The sequence below is a fragment of the Vipera berus genome, assembly GCF_964194415.1.
Source record: "Vipera berus genome assembly, chromosome: 6".
Classification (NCBI taxonomy): Eukaryota; Metazoa; Chordata; class Lepidosauria; order Squamata; family Viperidae; genus Vipera; species Vipera berus.
In genome coordinates this window covers 31,927,470-31,948,525 of record NC_138208.1, presented here as the reverse complement: position 1 = coordinate 31,948,525, position 21,056 = coordinate 31,927,470, and positions in this window count along the sequence as shown.

Sequence of the window (21,056 nt, the reverse complement as noted above, 5' to 3'; positions counted from 1 at the left end):
TCACTAGTATGGATGAGATTTATATTTGTGTCAAATTACAAAGGAAATAAAAAATGCAATTTGACCTTGCATGCATTGAATATCTGATTTTAAAGCAGGGAGTCAATATTTACCATTGGTAAACAATGCTAATGAACACTAAACATACATAATTTAGAATAATAATAAAGCACCTGCCGTATAACACCCCAGACCTAACAACTATTGATAAGAAAGACAAAATAAAAGTCTGAGTAGTGGAAGTTGCAGTACCTGAAACAGCAGAATAGAGGAGGAAGAACTGGGGAAAAATCACAAGATACGAGGCCTGCAAATATAAATAGAATGATTGTGGCAAAAGAAAGCAAAGATAGTACCAATATTAATAGGTACCTTAGGTGCAATCCCAAAAACCTCTGGAGCACCATTTAAATATTATTGGCCTTTGCAAAATCATAATCAGTCAATTATGAAAGTCAGCTTGGAGAAAGCTTACAGCCTGTGATGTAACACCATCAAACAACATTTGCCTATCCTAGGTCCTTGGGAAAGACTTGATGCGAAACACAATTTAAACTGGCTGACTGTGTGACCAACCATAATATATTTGAAAGACATTAACAGGTTCCAATCCAGTTTCTAAGTAACTAAATTCAAGTTGCTATAAACTAATAAAAATCAACAGTACTACACAAGAAGTCAAAGCATCTATAATTGTAGAACATGTTACAGATAGAATTACAATGAACAACAATTACATGATTAATCATAGTGATTGCCAGAACAGCTGTAGTTGGGCAATAGGGAGATAGAAAACTTAAAGAAAAGGAGGAAAAGAGAGTTATTGGAAAGCTACATTGCATAAACATTTTAGGTGATGGGAATGTCCCAATGAGTGCCTTATCAGTGGTTAAGCTGATGAATTGGTAGTATGTTCACATGATTACTGTATTCTGCACAATAACTGATTAGTGACAGTTATGAAGAACAAGTTGTTTAATATGATGCCTGGAGCAAATGAAGATTAAGGCATACATTAATACTCAGTTATAGACTATTGATAATGTTAGCATGGCCTTTGTTGTATAAAAAAGCAATGTGTTATTGTATTTTAAAACTCTATGATTATTGTTGATATAATTTGAGATTTATATCAATCAATCAACTTTTTCTACATGGATGTAAAATGCATTTGCATTTAAAAACAAGCTTGTCATAATGTGAACAGATGGACTGCATTTTCTGTTCTGAGGAAGAAATGATAAATTATTTTATTTAATATTTATTGTTATATTTACTTTATTTATTTTACTGGATGCTGGCATCATTACATTACAAATGGTCTTTTGAATAAATTATGATAAAACTATCTTTTCCTAAATAAGAGCTGCTCTTGTTAAGTCAAAATCTTATACATTTCAATATGCAGAAATTGTTACTGTAGTTTCAATATATATATATAAATATAAAAACAGTTTTATTTTCAAAAGTTTTACCTGATTCTAATGAACATGATCTGAACATAAATACTGATAATGTGCCAGCAAATTATTCTCAACACCTAGTAACCACCTCAATTTTAACATAAGTTGTGTTTTTAATATTTTAACCACTATTTTGAATTCACCATTATAACCATTTTACCTTGAAATTTATTCTTAAATATAGATGTCACCATTCAGTTAAGAAATGTATTTTAAGTCTGATATTTTAGAAATGTCAGCAGATATTGCTACTATTAAAATGAGAAAATAGGCTTAGACCAATATCCATCATCTTTTATATTAAAGAGGCAGAGAGAGAGAGTTATTATTAACAAGGTGTCCTGAAGGAATAAAAAACAGTCAAGATGGCAGCCACAACCATGTGATTGAAGCCCTGTGAAGCATGGAAAATGGGGCAAGCCTTCATCCACATTGTTATAGTCACTGATTCCTGATGTTTTGATGACCTGCAGTCAGCTATGATTACCACTCAAAATCTAGATAAAAAAATCTCTTTTCAACATTCAAACTACTATCTATTTTGTATCGTGGATCCACCACCTCACCTTTGAAAGTACATTCTGCCTTGAAGTTGGGCTCATCGCTAAATTCCAGATATAAAAGTATCCCAATATTCTGCTGTATTATGGCAGAAAGAAACTAAGAACAGAATATCAAATGAGCAAATCAATCCAAAGTCTTCAATTCCCTTTACCAGTGAAATAATTTGAGATATGTGTGTTTGTGTGTGTATATACACAATTCTTTTCTCACCATAAAGAAGGCTGGAGATAATTCTTTCTCCCCCCACCCCCAACTAGTTTAAAAATGGACAGAGGAAATGCCAAGTGACTGACAAAAATAGTTTTGGTTGCAGTCATACTGACTACTATAAATAACATCTTCCATTTGTTCTGTTCTTTCTGATCCTATTTTGCTTGGAGGTAAAAGTTGATGTTTAATTTAAGAAAAAAATACTATTCAATCTCCTGGTGAATATAATAGTTCATAATTCAGTTGGGTAAAGCCAAAGTTTAACTCTCTATGTTTTTAACATAAAATGACCATATTACAAAAAATATTCTTTTTTGTCACAGTGTAGTTTAGATCTTACATTAAACTCCAGTTCTTTTATCAGTATAAAATTTCTTATAACATGTGTATTATGTTATACATAATAACTATAATCTTAGAAAACTAGCAGCATGATAGTGACCATCATCATCATCAGATTGGACCACTACAATATGCTATCCATGGAGCTGCCCTGGATGCATATCCATTTTAACTGGCACAGAATGCAGCAGCGCTGATAGTTATGCATGCTCCTAGAAAAACACATATTACACCTTTGTTCCACAAGTTGCATTAGCTGCCAGTTTGTTTTTGGGTCCAATTCAAGGTGCTGGTTTTAACCTTTAAAGCCCTTATGCCATGAGACCAGTTTTCTGAGGGACTGTCTCTCACTGATTATATCAACCTGTCCCATTCAATCTGGCAGACAAAACATCAATCTCCAGGATTTATATCTGGTCTCTGGAAGCAGGGCTTATATGTTGTGATGTCCACCTTATTTTCTCCCTTGAAATCAGGTGAGATCCAACCCTGCTATTGTTTCTGAGGATCTGAGGGTCCCAGGGAACTGCAGACATTCTGAGCTGGCTCCACTGCTGTTGATATTTTTCTCTGCCCATGTGGTTTGTATATTTTAATGGTTTATATTTTTCCTTTTTCATAATGATTGCTTAAAATTTTATGACTGTTTTTATGCACCTGTGTTTTTATTTCATTATTGTATGCTGCCCAGAGTGAGATAGGTAGCTACTCAAATAAATCCAGTAAGTTTAAATGGTTTCACAGCTTTCTAGCAATATAAAATTATCTTTACTTGATACTAAAAAGGTTATATAACAGTACTAAATAATCTGTCTGGAAAAGACATTTCCACAAATAGGGAACTGTACTAACCAATCATTTCTGTTGTTTCTCCCTAATCTACTGTCTAAGATAAAGGTAGTTAAATCTATCAAGTAAATGCAGGAGGGCATACTCTCCCAGGGAAACCTGTTCCAAGCTCCAGTTCCAATTTTGATTGACATTGTTTCAATATAGAATACCAGATGGTTTTACTGGATGTATGGATCAGATCGATATTCAGTTGTAAGTCATAGAAAGGTCTGAATCCATAAAGCCACTTCTGAGAATGAAACCATTTTCTATTAATACAGGTGATGAAACTCAACAAATTAGAATATCGTGCAAAAGTTCATTTATTTCAGTAATGCAACTTAAAAGGGGAAATTAATATATGAGATAGACTCATTACATGCAGAGCAAGATAGTTCAAGCCATGATTTGTCATAATTGTGATGATTATGGCGTACAGCTCATGAAAACCACAGAATCCACAATCTCAGAAAATTAGAATATTACATGCAATCAATAAAACAAGGAGTGTACATAGAACAATATCGGACCTCTGAAAAGTATAAGCATGCATATGTATTCAGTACCTGGTTTGGGCCCCTTTTGCAGCAATTACTACCTCAATGCAGTGTTGTTGTAGAAAGAAGAGACTCATGCCAGGTCTTCAGGAAAGGAAAGGTTTATTGCGCAGGTTCAGAAGGCTTAAACAAAGCAAAAGGTCTGAACCCTGAAGGGCTCATGAACAGACATATTTATACACCTCTAATTCCTAGTTATACATTGTTATACATTGTTCCTTATATGGTTACATCCTGCACATTCTTATCAGACAACAGTTTACAGAAGAAAATTACATGAAGTATGTGTAGTTTCACAGACAGGATATGGCATCCCAATCATCATCTGCCTTAAGGACAAGACTATGTTTGCTTAAACAAGGACTTTAATACATTCCTCTTTAAGACAGTCACCGGGGAATACGTGCAGTTATGCTATCAGGATTATGGCTACCTTCATCAGCGTCTGCCCAAAGGAAAACGAATACATTTGTTTACACAATTGCTTTAGTACACTTTCTCTTTATTCCCCCCTTTTGAGACTTATCTCAACTTGTGACAATGAGTCTCAACAGAGGTCTTCTTTGATTATACAGGCATCACAGGCGTCAGTTTTGGTCCTGTTCCCTTGGTTACCCCTAACTTCCTTTGAAATATTGTTACATGCAGCAGCAATACAATACACCCATAGCAACAGTAAACTTTTCTCCATTCTTCTCCCGTGCGTAGAAAGTCAGCTTCCGGAGTGACTTCTTTTTTTAATTCCATTTATATCCCGCCCTTCTCTGAAGACTCAGGGCGGCTTACAAGCTTAGCAGTAGCCTTCATTCTATGTATATGCCTGCTTATTAGGGCTTTCACACACACCCCAAGAGGCATTATTACAAAGTCAGCTTAATTGCCCCCAACAATCTGGGTCCTCATTTTACCTACCTCAGAAGGATGGAAGGCTGAGTCAACCTTGAGCCTGGTGGGATGCGAACCTGCACTAATTGCAGGCAGCTGGTGTTACTTAAGGAGGCATTAGCCCACTGCTCCACCAAGGCTCTTTAGCAGGGGTCTTCACTACTGTGCGTAGAGGAACCTATTGCCAGTAAGGTTCCAGCAGAGTAACTTTTCAGCGAATATACTAAAGCTTCTTAAATAAGTCCAGCTACACTAACAAATCATATCTCACTTTTGTTTAAATGTTAACTTTGTGGGAACCACTGGATCTTTAGACACCACCCATTCAGGTTCAGCTGCTGCTTTAACCCTTGTCCAGTGGATCCATGATTTGGATTCTGCAATCTTGACAGCAAGAGGAGAGGACATAATAACAACATATGGTCCTTTCCATCTGCCTTCTAGCTGTTCCCGCTTCCAATGTTTCACCCAGACTCTATCTCCAGGTTTGAAGGGATGACACTTTGTTACTATTCTAGGAGGGGTTTGCTCCAGCACATAACCTCAAAGGTTTTCAACCTGTTTATTGAGTTCTTGTACCATCTCCATGTTCCACACTCCCCCCTTATGTCCTAAATCTGGCCATCCTGTCAGGTTTCGTCGTAACAGAGTGGGAGGACGACCAAACATCAATTCAAACGGGGATAATCTGTACTGTTTTCATGGCGCACACCTCACAGAATACAGTGCTAAGGGCAAAGTATCCGGCCATTTCAAATGGCTCTCAGTACATATTTTAGTAATTTTCTCCTTTCAAGTGCGGTTCATTTGTTCCACCTTAGCCCCCGACTGTGGATTGAACGCACTGTGAAACCTCCATTTAGATCCTATTGCTTGAGCTATAGCTTGGTTTATACAATGGACAAATTCAGGGCCATGATCTGAAGAAATGAAAGACGGACTCCCAAACCTGGGAATTAGTTCTTTCAACAATATTCTTGCAACCTCCTTAGCCTGTTTGGTTTTTGTAGGGAATGCTTCAGGCCATCCAGTATACATGTCAACAATTACTAACATAGCCTTATATAGTCCATTCTGTGGCATATCTGTAAAATCTATCATTACAGAGTCCATTGGGAAATATGTCATCGGTATGGTTCCTGGTGGCAAGAGGGGCCCTTGCCACGGATTGACCCTTGCACATGTTGTACACTAAGATGTTATGCACGCTGCCATGCCTGCAAGTCCATCAATGAAATAATCCCTTCCCAATGCCATTTCTAATCCTGTCTTCTCCATATGAGTAGCATCATGGGATGGTTGAACCAACATCCAGGCCACAGAGGCTGGCACAAAGATGCGTTTGTCTGGTAACAGATACAAACCATCCCTAACAGTTGCTTTGAGGTTGTTTACTGCCTTTATACATTCCTGCTGAGAATACGTTGGCTTTATTTCAGCAGACAACACTCCCATATCCATAGCCACATGTATTGACAAATCCGGTGTAGCCCCTGTCTTCTTAGCCACATGTTTTGCTTCCAGATCTGCCTTCCTATTCCCAATAGCTACCTTATCACTTCCTCTCTGGTGTCCCTTACAGTGCATTACTGATACTTTCATTGGTTTTTTAACCGCATCAATAAGGCGCAGAATTAAATGTCCATGCTGTATCTGTTTGCCCGCCGAGTCTCTAAACCCTCTTTCCTTGTAACCAGCACCATGTGCATGTAACGTTAAGAAAGCATACTTGCTATCTGTCCACACGTTCAGTGTCTCTCCTTCAGCTAACTCCAGCACTCTAATAAGTTTCCACAGTTCCACCACCTGCGCACTATGTCCAGTCCCTAGAGGACCACTTTCCACAACATTATCATCATCACCGTACCTCTGGGAGGCCGCGCTCTGGACGGTCCCCAACCAGTAGGGGCCTATGGAGCTGCGGCCGGGAACAACACCCAGAGTATCAGTACGGCGAGAGAACTGTAGGGGCGACTGAACCACTGAAGCCGACGCCAGTTGAGAACATCACCACCTTGCCTTCTGCCCACTCTCAACCTTCCTTGCCCACCCTCTCCCCACAGGACATGATGGGCCTGGGTGCAAGCCACGGTGGCAGAGTGGCTTGGCCTTACACCTGCAGCCCCATAGAGGTGGGAGCTCTATGGGGTATGCTTCACCCAGAGTGCGTTCTGGACCATCCCCGGAAACAGAGTCACAACCCATCGTGAGAGGATGAGGAGTGGCCTGCTTCTGGGGTTCACCCGGCCAAGTGGCAGTGGCTGGGTGATGGTCCAGATACCCACCTACCCTGACTCGACCCTCCTGCTAATCACCATCTAGGGAACTGCCTTCCTGGAATCCTTCATGACTTTATGCTCCTTTACTACTCCAGCACGGACCTGCACGCCCTCAGGGGTTCCCCCCTCTCCTGGGTGCGACCCGCCTTCGCTACCACCTCCAATCTCGATGAAGGGCCCGACCACTGGGCCTCTGAGAGATGGCCGGGCAGGGTCAGGGGCCTCCAGCATAAATCCAACAAGAGGCCCCTGGTTAACTTCTTAGTTAAATTTTTTGTGGGATTAGGGAGGGGGGTGGGAGTGGACTATGGTTGTTCAATGAAGGGGGGCCTTCCAACAACCATAGCACAGGCCAGGCCTACGACCGTTCACGAAGGGGAGGAGCGGGGTTCAGTCGCCGACGAAGCCCAGAGGCGAGCCGACGGACTACCAATTCCCAGGACGGTGGGGAACGGCAGAAGGTGCACAAGCAGAGGACCGTATCAACACCGGGAGGGTCATCTCCGCTTTCTACAAGCGGTGAGACGCTCCGACCCTCTGTCTCTTCCCCGAGGACCCGGGAGCGAAGATGTGCAGCCTCCTGAGCTCAGGCTGGTCTACCTAAATGCCAGGTCCGTTGCTAATAAGGCTCCCCTTGTTCGAGATCTAGTTGAGGGTGAGCACGCGGACCTGGCTTGCATCACGGAGACCTGGCTGGGCCCAGAGGGCGGTGTTCCTCTGGTTGACCTCTGCCCGCCTGGTTTCCGGGTGCTGCACCAGCCTCGGCCTCATGGTAGGGGCGGAGGAGTGGCAGTAATTATCAGGGAGACCCTAAGCCCGCGGGAGACCACCGTCCCTCAGATAGTCGGGTGTGAGTCTCTCTTTCTGAGATACGGTCCTGGAGCGCAGTTGGGCCTGCTGCTGGCGTACCTTCCACCTAATCGCGCAGCGGCAGCCCTGCCTAAGCTACTCGATGTCCTCTCGGGGTTGGTGGTTGAATTCCCCAAACTCATAGTTTTGGGCGATTTCAACCTACCGTCCCTAGGAGGATCGTCTGAACTAGCTCGGGAGTTCATGGCTTCCATGACGGCCATGGACCTGTCGCAAGTAATTTCAGGACCGACTCATGAGGGAGGCCACACCCCTGACTTGGTTTTCTTATCTGGACGGTGGCGTGATGATCTTGGTGGGGGCTCTCCAACCGTTATGCCCCTGTCATGGACCGATCATCACCTCCTACGACTGGACTTCCGCTTTGCCACCCCCCGCCATGGGTGTGCGGAGCCAACCAGATGGTACCGCCCCAGGCGCCTAATGGACCCTGATAGGTTCCAGGCAGCGCTTGGGAACCCACCTGCACTCCCTGCTCACAACTCGGCGGATGCCTCAGTGGAAGCCTGGGAAAGGGCAGCCATGGAGGCACTTGACCGAGTTGTACCCTTGCGGCCCTTGACCCGGCGCAGATCCCAGCGAGCCCCATGGTTCACCGCGGAGCTCCGGGAGATGAAGCGTCGGAGACGGGGCCTAGAGAGCCGTTGGAGATCCAGTCGATCCGAATCCGACTGGTTGCGACTAAGAATCCACACCAGGTCTTATCTCGCAGCGATAAGGGCGGCGAGAGCCAATTACTTTTCCGCCCTCATCGCGTCCGCAGATAATCGCCCGGCTGCCCTGTTTAGAGTGACCCGCTCCCTTCTGAACCAAGAGGTGAGGGAGGAGCCCTTACAGGGTCGAGCTGAGGAATTTGGTCAATATCTGTTGGATAAAATCGCTCGGATTCGAACCGGCCTGGACTCCAACTGGGCAGAGTCTGAGGAACAGGACATGGGCAGTCTTGTCGACGTCATCTGGGAGGAGTTTGATCCTGTGACTCCAAAGGAAGTGGACAGGATTATGAGGAGGTTGAGCTCCTCCACATGCTTATTGGACCCGTGCCCTTCCTGGCTGGCCTATGCAGCTCGGGAGGGGACACGAGGCTGGTTCCAGGCGGTCATCTCTGCTTCTCTGAGTGAGGGTCACTTCCCCGCCTCCTTGAAGGAGGCGGTGGTGAGACCTCTCCTCAAGAAGCCCACCTTGGACCCAGCTACACTGAATAACTTTTGTCTGGTCTCCAACCTTCGCTTTCTTGCAAAGGTTGTTGAGAGTGTGGTGGCTCATCAGCTTCCTCAGGTCCTGGATGAAGCGGATTATCTAGACCTGTGCCAATCGGGTTTCAGGCCCGGCTACAGCATGGAGACGGCATTGGCCGCGCTGGTGAATGATCTCTGGAGGGCCCGGGACAGGGGATATTCCTCTATCCTAGTCTTATTAGACCTCTCGGCGGCTTTCGATACCATCGACCATGGTATCCTGCTGCGGTGCCTCAGTGGTCTGGGAGTGGGAGGCACAGTTCTTCGGTGGTTCTCCTCCTATCTCCTGGGATGCTCGCAGTCGGTGTTGGCAGGGGGACAGAGGTCGACTCCGAGGCCTCTCGTTTGTGGAGTTCCTCAGGGGTCGGTCCTCTCGCCTCTCCTGTTCAACATCTACATGAAACCGCTAGGTGAGATCATTCGTGGCTTTGGAGTAGGGTACCATCAGTATGCTGATGACACCCAGCTTTTCATCTCGACTCCAAACTGCATCAGTGATGCCCTCGACGTAATGTCCCGTTGCCTGGAAGCGGTTCGGGAATGGATGGGGAGGAACAGGCTTCAACTCAACCCGGACAAGACTGAATGGCTGTACATACCGGCATGCCAGGATACTCAGAGCATTCCATCCCTCAACATCGGGGGTGAGTTATTATCCCCTGTTGATAGGGCCCACAACCTCGGTGTCCTCCTAGATTCACAGCTATCCTTGGAAGATCACATAGGAGCTGTGACCAGGGGGGCCTTCACTCGGGTTCACCTGGTGCGCCAACTACGACCCTATCTGGACCTGGATGCCTTACGTACAGTCACCCATGCACTTGTGACCTCTCGCCTTGACTACTGCAACGCTCTCTACCTGGGGCTGCCCTTGAGAGCCACTCGAAAGCTTCAGCTGGTGCAGAGTGCAGCTGCACGAACACTTTTGGGGGCTTCCCGATACTCCCATATCACACCTCTCTGAGCTGCATTGGCTTCCAGTTGCCTTCCGAGTGAAATTCAAGGTGCTAGTGATGACATACAAAGCCCTACATGGCATGGGTCTGGATTACCTACGGGAGCACCTACTGCCAGCGTCAACACCCCTCCGTCCTGTGCGCTCCCACAGAGAAGGCCTCCTCAGGGTGCCACCGGTCAGAGAATGCCGGCCGGTGGCCCCCAGGAGGAGAGCATTCTCAGTGGGTGCGCCAACCCTCTGGAACTGCTTGCCTACTGAAATCCGGATGGCCCCCGACCTTCGCACCTTCCGGTGTGACTTAAAAACCTACCTGTTCCAGCAGGCCGGCCTGGCCTGATAGATCTTGGGGTTTCATTTGTTTTTTACTATTGTTAACTGTATACTTACCTTGCTCTGTACACCGCCCCGAGTCCCTCGGGAGAAGGGCGGTATATAAAAACAAACAAATAAATAAATAAATAATAAATCTACAATGGCATAACCTGCAATCCTTCGTCCTTCATGCATATAACTAGAGCCATCTGTATACCAATTAAACTCAGCATGTTGAAGAGGGATATCTGACAGATCTGACCAACTGGCATAGACATTGTCCAATACTTGCAAACAATCATGTTCCAATTCAGTCTCTACAGGCAGGAGGGTGGCTTGATTCAATCGATTAGACACTACCAATTTAACTTGTGGATTCTCAATCATCATTGCTTGGTATTTAAAAAGCCTTTGATTGCTTATCCATAAATGTCCCTTATTATCCAGAATAGACTGAACAGCATGAGGAGTATGAACGTTAACAGGACATGAGAAAGTTAGCTTTTTACATGTGTATTGCCTCTTCTGACCTGTCCCCAGGCTCTCCCACTCAAATGCAAACAATGGCTGACTAATCTTGCGGATTGGGATTGTGAAAAAGGCATCCTTTAAGTCTATTACTGAGAACCACCTAGCAGTCGGTGGAATCAAACTAAGGAGCATATATGGGTTTGGCACAATAGGATGTATGGTTTCCGTTATTGAATTGATAATCCTTAAATCTTGCATGGGGCGAAAATTTCCATCTGGCTTTTTGATTGGCAAAATGGGAGTGTTCCAAGGTGACTGAATGGGCACCAAAATCCCTGCTTTAGGGTATTTTTGAATGCTTTCATATATCGCAGCTACAGTCTTATTAGAGCATGGGTGCTGACGAATATGAACTGGTGTAGCCAGGGGCTTCACTTCCACTATTATCAGAGGGTGATGAGCTGCAAATCCGAGAGGGTTATCCTCTGCCCATATACATGGAACCTCGAATTCCCTCCATTTCTCATTATTTAGCTCAACAGCTGACTTAGCTACCATGAGTCTCCACATTGCTTCAGGCTGGTGTTTTATTTTAAGTTTCTGCTGACCCTCATCAAAAGAGATTGTGGCTCCTAGTTTGCTAAGCAAATCTCTGCCTAATAAGGGGATTGGGCACTCAGGGATGTATAAGAACTCATGTTGAATTTGTGATCCATTAAAAATACATGTGACTGGTTTTAGGACCTGCCGTCCCAATATCTGTCCTGACACTCCTTGAACCTGTATTTGGTGGGGTCCAGGTGCTGAAACTGGGCTATTTACAACTGACCTTCCTGCTCCCATATCTACCAAAAATGTCGTTTTATGGCCCCCTATATTCATAGTTACCGAAGGCTCACAGGGTGGCTCCTCTAAGCCCGGTCCCCGTCAATCCGTCCAACTTGTCCCTGCCAATCCAATCCCTTCTATCTCATGTTCACTCTCCATTCTTCCTCTACTTCCTCGGCTCCCTCTGGATCCTCTACCTCTCAAGGGAAATCCAGTCTTTGTCGTGCCTACAGACCTTCCTCTTTCAAAACCTGTCCTTCCTCTCCAGCCTCGTCCTCTCATCCCTCATTTCGGACATTCCCTATGCCAATGACCTTCTTCCCTACAATACGCACACTGGTCTGACCCAAGCAGCGTCTTTCCTTGTAAAGCTACTGCCAACAATTCCGTTTTTTTCTGCATTCGTGCTTCTCTCTCTTTCTTCTCTACTTTGTCCCTATTAACATACACTTTCCTTGCCACTTCCAGCAATTCACTGGTATTCTTTCCCAGAGCTCCTTCCAACCTCTGTAACTTCTTCCTTATATCACCATAACTTTGTGCTATGAATCTCTCATTCAACATTTGTATATTGTCTGCATGTTTCGGATCTATCTGCGTATACAGCTCATAAGCCTCTGTTGCAAAAAAACTCTCTGGGCTTTCATCTGCTCCCTGCGTTACCAAAGACGGCTTAGACATATTCACAGGGGGTTTTCCTGCCTTCCGAAGTGCCTCTACTGTTAAATGCTGATATTCCTGCAACAACATTCTTTGCGCTGCATCCCTAATGTTCCAATCTGGATCCTGCTCTGGTGCCCTTGTCTGTAACTCTGCCTGTATATTCTGCACATTAGGGTATCTGTCTATAACACACTTTCTAACCATGGCTCTCAACTTCTCCTTCTCCTCCGGAGTTAATAAAGTATTAAATAACTGCTGTACATCCTGCCATGTGGGGTTATGGATTTGCATGATAGTCTGAAACAGGTCTGCCATCTCTGTTGGCTTAGTGGTCATAGGACCATAATGCTGCTTCCAGTTCAAGAGATCTGTTGTGGTGAATGGGACATATTGAAACATAGGGTGGAACTCCACCTGACCCTGTTGATTTATAACTTGCTGATCTGTCTCCCTTAAGGGAGCTAAGAATCCATGCTTAGCAGCTGCTGCTTTAGCTGTAGCTGACCTTGTCATTACTCCTACTGATACATCTACCCCAGCAGCTAATCCTTCCTCCTCTTCATAAACATCATCATCTATCTCACCCTTCCCAGCCACAGAAGGATCCTCCTCTTCCTTAGGAGCCATGGGCTCCTTTTTTCTCTGCTTTTTTCTTACTGCTGGCTGTGCTCCACTTGGCACTGCAGCAGCTGCTGCCACTAAAGGTTAAGGCAGCAGGAGCGGATGCGACACATAAGGAGGGGGTCTAAAAGTCATTTCCTCTTCCTTAAATAGCACCTTTTTCTTGTTATCAGACACCTTGGTTTCAGGTATTTTTACATCCTTAAATCTTTTTGACACATCCTCTAACTTCTTTCCTTTAGATCTAGAAACACAGAGGCGAACCATTTCAGCCTGACATTGTAATAGGTACTCTGCCTTCTCTTCTACTGCATCCACCACTGATCTATATACTGATATTGATTGGGGTACTTCTCCTCATTTGCTGCTATCATGGCCCAAAGGTCATTGATGAGCTGATTTTTGAATGTACCCTCTGGTGGCCACCCAACTCCCGTATGTGACCACTGCTTTTCACATAGAAACCTCAGTCTCTCTTTCGTCACCTTGGGATAGGGAATTTTATACTGTGTATGATTAAAATAATCATCAAAACCTTTTAACATGCATTCCAGCGGTCTGCTGGGAACACTGCTTCTCTCCCCCCATTCTAAGAACACTGCCACTGACCTACGGTGCCAGATGTTCCAACGGTCACCAATAGGAACTGCAATGGCTTAACCTCCCACACAGCCTAACATGGAATACTTTAGGATCACCATCCCGAGTCCAGGAGGGTGATCAGTCCCCCTCTCCTATCTTCAGGTGAGATAGGTACTTTACAACTTTAACACATACACAGCTTAACAAGGACTACTTTAGGATTGCCGTCCTGAGTCCAGGAGGGTGATCAGTCCCCCTCTCCTATCTTCAGGTGAGATAGGTACTTTACAATTTTAACATATACACAGCTTAACAAGGACTACTTTAGGATCGCCGTCCTGAGTCCAGGAGGGTGATCAGTCCCCCTCTTCTATCTTCAAATGAGATAGGTACTTTTCCCCTTTAACACATACTCGCCTGAGGCGTCTTCACACTTTGTCCTCTCCCCGTCCTGGCCAGGATTCACTTTCAGACCTCCTTTCCTTCCCTCAAGGGATCTTGGGCTAGCCGTCAGCACCATCGGCCCTGCAGAGGTGTCACTGCTGTCTCCCGGAGGTGCTTTCCCCCGTGGCACCTGGAGAATGTTTCAGAAGTGGCCTCTCGTCAGGTCCGAGGGGTCGGGCTGCGCTCAGTGAAACATCGCCTCGCAATGAAGTCCCTTCGTGGTTGCCATGAAACTGTTGTAGAAAGAAGAGACTCATGCCAGCTCTTCAGGAAAGGAAAGGTTTATTGCGCAGGTTCAGAAGGCTTAAACAAAGCAAAAGGTCTGAACCCCGAAGGGCTCATGAACAGACATATTTATACACCTCTAATTCCTAGTTTTACATTGTTATACATTGTTCCTTATATGGTTACATCCTGCACATTCTTATCAGACAACAGTTTACAGAAGAAAATTACATGAAGTACATGTAGTTTCACAGACAGGATATGGCATCCCAATCATCATCTGCCTTAAGGACAAGACTATGTTTGCTTAAACAAGAACTTTAATACATTCCTCTTTAAGACAGTCACTGGGTAATACGTGCAGTTACGCTATCAGGATTATGGCTACCTTGATCAGCGTCTGCCCTAAGGACACGAATACATTTGTTTACACAATTACTTTAGTACACTTCCTTTTTAGTGTGGCATGGAAGCTATCAGCCTGTGGCACTGCTGAGGTGTTATGGAAGACCAGGATGCTTCAATAGCAGCCTTCAGCTCTTCTGCATTGTTCAGTCTCATGTCTCTCATCTTTCTCTTGGCAATGCCCCATAGATTCTTTATGGGGTTCAGGTCAGGCAAGTTTGCTGGCCAATCAAGCACAGTAATCCCATGGTCATTCAACCAGGTTTTGGTGCTTTTGGCAGTGTGGGCAGGTGCCAAGTCCTGCTGGAAATTGAAGTCAGCATCCACATAAAGCTTGTCTGCGGAAGGAAGCATGAAGTGTTCCAAAATCTCCTGGTAGACGGCTGCGTTGACCCTGGACTTAATGAAGCACAGTCGACCAACACCAGCTGACATGGCTCCCCAAATCAACACAGACTGTGGAAACTTCACACTGGACTTCAAGCATCTTGCAGTGTGTGCCTCTCCATTCTTCCTCCAGACTCTGGGTCCTTGGTTTCCAAATGCAAAAGTTGCTCTTATCAGAAAAGAGAACTTTGGATCACTGAGCAACAGACCAGGTTTGTTTTTCTTTAACCCAGGTAAGACGCTTCTGACGTTGTTTGTTGTTCAGGAGCAGCTTGACAAGAGGAATATGACATTTGAAGCCCATGTCCAGGATCCATCTGTGTGTGGTGGCTCTTGATGCACTGACTTCAGCCTCAGTCCACTCCTTGTGAAAGTCCCCAACACTTTTGAATGGCCTTTTCCTGACAATCCTCTCCAGGCTGCGGTCATCCCTGCTGCTTGTGCACCTTTTTCTTCCACACTTTTCCCTTCCACATAACTTTCTATTAATGTGCTTTGATACAGCACTTTGGGAACATCCAACTTCTTTTGCAATTACCTTTTGAGGCTTTCCCTCCTTATGGAGGGTGTCAATGATGGTTTTCTGCACAACTGTCAGGTCAGCAGTCTTCTCCATGATTGTGATTCCTACTGAACCAGACTGAGAGACCATTTAAAGGCTCAGGAACCCTTTGCAGGCATTATGGCTTAATTAGCTGATTAGAGTGGAACACTTTGAGCCTAGAATATTGCACCTTTTCACAATATTCTAATTTACTGAGATTGTGGATGTGGGGTTTTCATGAGCTGTAAGCCATAATCATCACAATTATGACAAATCACGGCTTGAACTATCTTGCTTTGCATGTAATGAGTCTATCTCATATATTAGTTTCCCCTTTTAAGTTGCATTACTGAAATAAATGAACTTTTGCACAATATTCTAATTTTTTGAGTTTCACCTGTAGAGATGAAAAAGAAATGTCATAAGACTTCTTCTAAAAGATGGAAAAATATTTTGTTGTAGAGGTTTAATTTTAGTCTGTCCTTTAAAAAAATTCAAAACAGGATCATTTTTCCTCCACTTTTGTTTAAAGATCAAAATATATTTATTTTTGAAATAAAGAAGTGAGATTGGATGGAAAAGAACAGACCCTGTCTCAAACCTGCCAAGACTGAGTAGAACTGGATGTCAGGTCCCCAAATCCTTATTGTCTCCTTTCTCTATATATATTCTTTTGCTTTGCTTTGGGGCCTACCATTTAGCTGGGGGGAGGGGGATATTTGCTTTCACTTGGGATAACTTTCACTTTCTGCTTTCCTTCTTCCACCTCTATCCATTTGAGAAACGAATGTGTCTCCTTTATCAGGGAGACAGTTACAGAAAAACGAAAGCTGGAGAAGACCTGGACATTATGACTTTGGTGGGAGGAGAAATATTGCTGGTTTAATTATACTATTCAAGCGGGATTTTCCCCAGATCTCACCTTGAGTTCCCTACTGTCACTAACCCCTAATAAAAGTTTCCTTTTGAAACAATGCCTGTTTCAAGAGTTCTGCTTTCTTGGGTGGTTAGCTGAGGTGAGTCCTTACACTGGAGGTTTTCTATCTGATTCTTGCTATTCCCTCTCAAAAATCTATTGAGCAATTTGGGCCTCCTTCTAGGCTCACAGGTCCTGTTCAAAGAGCAGATGGCAACTTTGAAATAGAAGCTCTTTGCATAACTACGTTACACACCAGTTTGTGTGCATTCCTGAATCAGGAGATTGTGCTGATTGTCATTCATCTAGCCACCTCCTGGCTACACCTCCTGCAATATGCTCTACATGGGTCTGCCATTGAAGACTTTGTGGAAGCTACAATTGGTCCAGAATGTAACAGTGCAGGAAGTTTGTGAGTCATGAGTTAAGTCACACTCATGACTTAAGAATGGCATCTGATGAGTTAGCATTTGTCATTGTAACATTTCCCCTCTGGAATTATTTCACCTTGCCAAGATGCAGTTGACCCTGACACTTTAAGGCTCTCAGAAAGGCAGAAAACAACTGTTTGCTTCCTTGAGCATTGAGAACAGGATAATTGGAGTTCCAGGGTAAATTGGGATATGAACTGAGTCTTTTATTACCTATTATTGTCTGATTGGATTTTAACATTTTACCTTGTTTTATTTTTGCTCTATTGTGCTGATTGGAGATGTTTATCTCTAGAGATAGACCACATTTACACACCTTTCAGAGAGACAATAAAAAGGCTAAGAGGGAAACAAAAAGACTAGAACACATCCTTTTCAGCAACTAGCACTCAGATAAGCAGGTATTAACACAACATAAACAATCAAGCAGATAATAATATTATCCTAATCAAAGATCTAAGGAGACAACCAACCAACCAGACAAACTATCAAGCATAAAATAATACCCTAATAAAGGAACTAGAAGGAAGAAAACCGTATCCCCACCAATACTGGCAGGGCAAGCTACTATATATAAATAGGGAGCAAACACCACACTCACAGGCACTGATAATGTTATGCAGTCAGCTAATGAAACATCTGCAAGCAAACAACCAAGATCAGAGAACACCAAGGACTCCCTATTTTAATTTAAAATAGATGATAATTGGGGAAGATAGATTGATTTTGGAGATTGGATTTATTCAATCCATCAGCAATTGATAAGAGATGGTATAAAGAAACAAATCTGGATATTTGACAAATTAGGGTTAATATTTGGGATGATTTGGAATTGAAACTATGATAAATTTTCTATGCATTGATTACAATAATAGCTTGTTAACAGACTGTTTAATCTTGCCATTCTCTTATTGTCCACAATTTTTATTACTATTATTGCTTTTTCTATTAACTATTTTGTTATTAATATAGTTTAAAGATAACAGGCTAACAATTTGTAAGTAGATTTAGTAGTTTAACAGTTTAAAATTCTTTTGGCCTGTTTTTCAAGAGGTAGGAAATTAATTAAAAGCTTCTGCCTTTTATTCAGGGGCAGGCTTCCTAAAGCCTAGGCAGAGGCGGGAGAGCTTTGCAGCTTCCCAATAGCCAACTGTTTGGTGGCCAGCTGATTGGCACAGAAAACTCTGAGAAGCTAAGGAATTGATGCTTTTTTTTGCCCAGAAAGACAGGGAAACTTGGCAGGAGAAAGGGCAGGGCAGATTTAGGAAAGATAGGCGAACCCAGCATTTTCCTTCTGCATTGATTCTCACTGGCAAGAGAGTCAGCTGTGCAGGTGGTCCTGCATGCAGAATGAGGGAGGCCTCAAGAAGCCTGAAGTAGACAGGCTTGTGCCTGTGCTAGGTCTACCAGGATCTCCCTCACCCTTGAGTTCCACTTAATGACTCGTGCATTCATTTGAAGAATGCACTAGGGAAAGCAGGGATAGGTGAGCATTACTTGAGGCAGTTCATTTAACATTGTCTCAACTTTCAACCCTAATGGGCAGGCTCTGTTATGGTTGTTACTAAAGAATTATGTATTTGGAAACTGAGAATCAAATGGCTTTTTATCAATTAAAATAATCATAAGAAATCTACTTGGAACAATACTGATAGTATTAACTTGTGAAATTATACCAATCTGCAATCAATTTTAAACTATTCATTATTATTAAACAAGTCAGGTCTTACCAGTCTTTGAACAATTAATAATTGCTTTTACCTTTCCCTAAGCCACAGGTTGGCAACCCGTGGCTCCAGAGCCACATGTGGCTCTTTCAGCCATCTCCTGCGGCTCCCAGTCCTCTGCCATGTGCAGTTCCCTCCCCCCCAAAAAAGTTAAACCAATCAATTCAAACTTCTTATGAAAAAAAAAATCTCGCGAATTGATTGGTTGAACTTATTTTGTTTGTGGGACTGCCCACAAACATCTTTTCTTCTTTGAACTGCACGTGGCAGCAGAAGAAGAGAAGGAGGACTGCTGGAAAGAAGGTGTGTGGGTCAGTCAGATGGGGTGTGGTTGGGACGCGGAGGCTGATTGAATGTGTGGGTGAGGCAGAGGTGTTGCCCGGGGCCAGAGGGGAGGCCGGGCAGATTTCCCCTGCCTTGCCAGGCAAGCAGGGCCATGGCACTCTTCAGCAGGCACAAGCAACCCCAATCCCACTCTCCTCCTCCTCCTCCCCTTGGAAGAGCTGCAGGGATCAGGAGCCTCTGCCAATGGCCCCCCCACCCATGAGGGAAGAGATGCAGCAACCAGCTTGACAGTGCCTTCTCCTCCTCCTCCAAAGGAGCACCTCCCGGCTCTGAGGGACAGAGGCAAACTGAGCTCCGCTTTGCCCAATCCTGCATCTCCCAGCCCCCTACCATGTGCAGTCCCCCCCCAAAAGGTTCAACCAATCAATTCAAACTTCTCACAAAAAAAATCTCACAAATTGATTGGTTGAACTTCTTTTGTATGTGGGACTGCCCACAAACATCTTTTCTTCTTCGGACTGCACGTGGCGGCAGCAGAAGAGATGGAGGACTGCTGGAAAGAAGGTATGTGGGTCGGTCAGATGGGGTGTGGGGGGGGACATGGAGGCTGTTTGAATGCGTGGCTGAGGCAGAGGTACTGCCTGGGGCCAGATGGGAGGCCAGGCAGATTTTCCCCACCTTGCCAGGCAAACGGAGGCTGATGGAATGTGCATGTGAGGGAGAGGTGCTGCTCAGGGCTGGAGGGGAGGCTGGGCAGATTTTCCCCATCTTGCCAGGCAAATGGAGGCTGATCAAATGCACGCGCAAGGGGGAGAGGTGCTGCTTGGGGCCAGAGGGGAGACCGGGCAAATTTTCCCCACCTTGCCAGGCAAATGGAGGCTGATGGAATGCATGCGTGAGGGAGAGGTGTTGCTCGGGGCCAGAAGGGAGGCCGGGCAGATTTCCCCTGCCTTGCCAGGCAAGCAGAGCCATGGCGCTCTTTTTTTTTATTGAAAAGTTTTACAGTACATTTTTTAAAAGACAAAGCCCCTCCCAACCCCCTCCTCTCTCCCCAAACCTCCCCGACTCCTCCCTCACCCCCCTCCCCCTCCCCGACTTCCCAGAGCTAAATACAGGGTATAAAAATACAAACAATCATAATCTACCATATGCAAACAACAATAAAATATTAAATTCTATAGCACTTTAACTCTTATTAAAATAACTACAAGTAATTTATATATCACATAAATCCAATACTTATTCAAATGCTAGGTGAAACTTTTTAGTCCCATATTTATTCTGGATGTAATCAATCCATCTTCTCCACTCCACAATATATCTCTGTTGTGACTGGTCTTTCAAGTACGCTGAGATCTTTGCCATTTCCGCCAAATTGGAAACTTTTAAAGTCCATTATTCTATAGTCGGCAGTTCTTCCTTCTTCCAATATTGCGCTACTAAAAGTCTCGCTGCCGTAATTAAATTCAACATCAACTTAGTGTCCACAACAGTAGTATCTATAATAATGCCCAGTAAAAACAATTGCGGACAAAACTTTATCCTTTTCTTGAATATTTTTTGCATATTCTGTGAGGTGATCTCACGATGAATCGTTAAAGGTGCTTCCAAGTAAAGGCATCACGCAGAGATGCAATCATATTAGCTTTATTCAATGATAGATCAAAGAGAAAGAAATACTTGGCATGAAAGCATTCATGCCTGCATGTGAGAGAGAAACAAAATAAAACAAGCTAGCATTACATAACTAAAACAAGAGAAGGACTAAGAGCTAGGAGTAGGGGTAGAAGCAGGGATAGAACTGGAGACTAGAAGGAGAACAAAGAGCAGCCCCTCGTGCAGAGGTATTTATGGGGGGGTCTTGGTCCCTCCCTGACCATAAAACTCTCTCGCCAATGGGGCTGTCGGGTCCGAGACCCTTGGCTCATCAGTGGAAGCAAAGAAGCCTCTTTGCTCCCATCTGATGACCTTTTTGGGGAACTGCCAATGGCTGGCACTAATCATCTAACAATTCCCCT